Source organism: Lactuca virosa, chromosome 8 (assembly GCF_052849685.1).
Source record: "Lactuca virosa cultivar CGN04683 chromosome 8, Lactuca_virosa_CGN04683_v6, whole genome shotgun sequence".
Classification (NCBI taxonomy): Eukaryota; Viridiplantae; Streptophyta; class Magnoliopsida; order Asterales; family Asteraceae; genus Lactuca; species Lactuca virosa.
This window is the reverse complement of record NC_136433.1, coordinates 214577948-214581597: the sequence shown is the minus strand read 5'-3', so window position 1 is coordinate 214581597 and position 3650 is coordinate 214577948.

The following is a 3650-nucleotide window of genomic DNA, read 5'->3' as shown; positions in this document are numbered from 1 at the left end:
AAGTCATAGCATACATGATCGAGCCAACTGCGGAAGCGTAAGGTACTCGGCTCATCTCTGCTATCTCGACTTCGGTACTCGGACATTGAGTCTTACTCAACTTGGCATTACTTTGGATCGGTAACTCCCCTTTCTTTGAATTCTCCATACTAAAACATTTTAGTACTTTATCCAAGTAAGTATTCTGACTAAGTCCTATCAGTCTCTTACTTATGTTTCTCACTATCCTTATTCCCAAAATATAGGCAGCTTCTCCGAGGTCCTTCATAGCGAAACACTTCCCAAGCCAGCACTTAACTTCCTTCAGGGTCGGGATGTTGTTTCCTATGAGTAGTATGTCATCGACATACAATATGAGGAAGATTACAATACTCCCACTGGCTTTGACATATACACACGATTCATCCTCGCTTCGCAGGAAGCCAAACTCTTTGACTTTCTCGTCAAAACAAAGATTCCATCTGTGAGATGCTTGTTTCAATCCATAAATGGATTTCTCAAGCTTACACACCCTATTAGGATGATTCGCATCGACAAAACCCTCTGGCTGAATCATGTAAGCATCCTCAGCTAACTTCCCATTAAGGAAAGCGGTTTTGACGTCCATTTGCCATATTTCATAGTCATGAAATGCAGCAATGGCTAGCATCACCCTAATAGACTTTATCTTCGCAACTGGTGAGAAGGTCTCATCATAGTCAACTCTGGGAGTTTCAGTAAAGCCCGTCGCAACCAATCGTGCCTTATAAGTGTGTACTTTCCCATCCATGTCGGTCTTCTTCTTGAAGATCCATTTGTACCCGACCGTCTTACGACCTGGCACATTGTCAACAAAATTCCAAACTTGGTTGTCATACATGGACTGAATCTTGCTGTCCATAGCCCCTTTCCATTTCACAAACTCCAGGCTTGCCATGGCTTCCTTATAGCTGTTAGGTTCGTCCAAATTTACTAGTGTACTATCATTAATAAATGTATCCCATTCAGTAGTGATATGGAAACCATAAAACTGGGGTGGAACACTAACTCTTTCGGAACGTCTAAGAGGTAAGGACTCGTCAATCGGTTCAACAGGAGTTTCCTCCTCAAGTTGAGCGCCAGTGTCAGAGGTTCCTTCATCGTTCGGTTCTTGAAGCTCTTGAAGATCGATTTGCCTCCCACTGTCCCCTTGGCTTATGAGTTCTCGTTCTCGGAAAACCCCTCTCCTCGCAACGAAGACAACATCGTCAGTCGGTCTATAGAAGAGATAACCAAAGGACTTCTGCGGGTAGCCGATGAAAATACACCACTCACTACGAAGTTCGAGCTTGTCGTGAGTCTCTCCTCTTATGAAAGCCTCGCAACCCCAAACCTTGATATGTGCCAACGAGGGAGCTTTCCCTGTCCACATCTCGTGAGGTGTTTTTGCAACCTTCTTCATAGGGACTAAGTTAAGGATATGGGCGGCAGTCTCTAAGGCATACCCCCATAATGAGATAGGTAGTGAAGCACGACTCATCATGGAAAGAACCATGTCGATCAAGGTTCGATTAGGCCTCTCAGCCACACCATTCAACTGCGGTGTCCTGGGCGGTGTCAATTGCGAAACGATTCCGCATTCCTTGAGGTAGTCATGAAATTCAAGACTAAGGTACTCTCCACCTCGATCAGATCGAAGCATCTTGATTTTCCTGCCCAACTGATTCTCCACTTCTTGCTTGAATTCGTTGAACTTTTCAAAGGTTTCTGACTTATGCTTGATTAAGTAGATATAGCCATATATGCTATAATCATCGGTAAAAGTCATGTAGAAGCGGCTTGCATCCCTTGTGGTGGATCTAAAGGGTCCACATACATATTTATGTATGAGATCCAATAAACCCTCACCCCTTTCACAAGAACCAGTGAAGGGTGACTTGGTCATCTTTCCAAGTAAACAAGACTCGCACACGTCATCGTCCCTAAGGTCGAATGACTCCAATACTCCATCCTTTTGGAGTTGGGCTATGCGTTTCTTGTTGACATGTCCAAGACGACAATGCCACAAGCATGCTTTGTCCAAACTATTGGAAGAATCGATACACAACACATCATTTCCTAAATTGTCTACAACCATCACAGTTTCATATATTCCATTACAAAGCAATGCTTCAAAATATAAAACACCATTAAGATAAGCATTAATAGAACCCTTTTCATTATCAAATGAATATCTAAATCCTTGTCTAAACAAACCATGAAAAGAAATGATGTTTCTTGCCATATCTGGCGAATAGCAACAGTTATTCAAATCTAGTCCTAATCCATTACTAAGCACTAAAGAGTAAACTCCAATTTTGGTGACAGGCGACGATCTTCTGTTCCCCATGATCAAGTTTATCTTCCCATGCTCCACATCCCTATTTCTTCTTAGGCCCTGTAAATTAGAAAAAATGTGAAAAACACATCCTGTATCAAGTACCCAAGAAATAGCATGTGATGAATCATCAGATTGAATAGTGTACATACCTTTGAAGGACGGTTTGATCTTCCTATCCTTGATATCTTGCAAGTACTTCGGGCAGCTTCGTTTCCAATGCCCTATGTCGTGGCAGTGATAGCACTCTGCATCCTTTGGGTTTGAGGTAAGTGTAGTGGAACCAGCCTTGGTTCCACTAGAAGAGGTGCCATTTTGAGACTTTCCCTTATGGTGGCTCTTTGAAGGAGCCTTCCTCTTCTTACCCTTCCCTTTCCCAATAGCCAAGACGGGGGAAGCCGTAGCGGGAGTTGATGCAACAGATTTATCCTTGAGGTTGCTCTCAGCAGTCCTCAACAACCCTTGAAGCTTGCTCAACGTGAGCTCCTCTTTGTTCATGTGGTAGGTCATGCGGAACTGGTTGTAGCATGGAGGTAAGGAGTGAAGAATAATGTCAATTGCTAGCTCCTCACTGAAGTCCACATTTAACTTCTGCAGGCGATCAACATGTCTTTGCATCTTTTGAAGATGAGCAGTGACAGACTCTCCGTCTCTCTTCTTGGTCGTTATCATCAAAGTGATGATCTCGTAGCTTTCCTGCCTCGCGCTTTGATGGTATCTATCCATCAAATCCTGATGCATCTCGTAGGGGTAGAAGTCCTCGTAGGACTTTTGGAGTTATGCGGTCTTGGTAGCGAGCATGATGCAATGGACTTTCGTAGCATCACGCTCATGAGTTTCATAAGCAGCAATCTCCTCGGGAGTAGCAGTTTCGAGGTTGATCTCCTTCAGCTCCTTGTCGAGGACATATTCCTTGTCCTCGTAGCGGGTAACCATCCTTATGTTGCGGATCCAATCATTGAAATTGTTTTCGTCAAAGATTACCCTCCGACACAAATTCATGAGTGAGAACGAGCCTGAAGAGTTCTAGCCTGAAGCATTGTTGTTGTTTGAGTTCGACATCTGAAAAGGAAAAGAAACAAAGTTTGATTAGATAAGAACCCCCAATTAAACACCCAAACGAGAAATTAGGGCTAGGATCCAACAACATTATTTACAACTTAAAAGAGGGATGTCGTAATTTAAATTGCATATAATTTGAAGGTAAGTGAATGACGATTCACTAATTTCCACCATGAAAAACGAAAACAAATAAGTTTTAAATGTATTGAAAACTCCTAGATCTTTTGAGATACATTGAACTTTTCAATGGCAT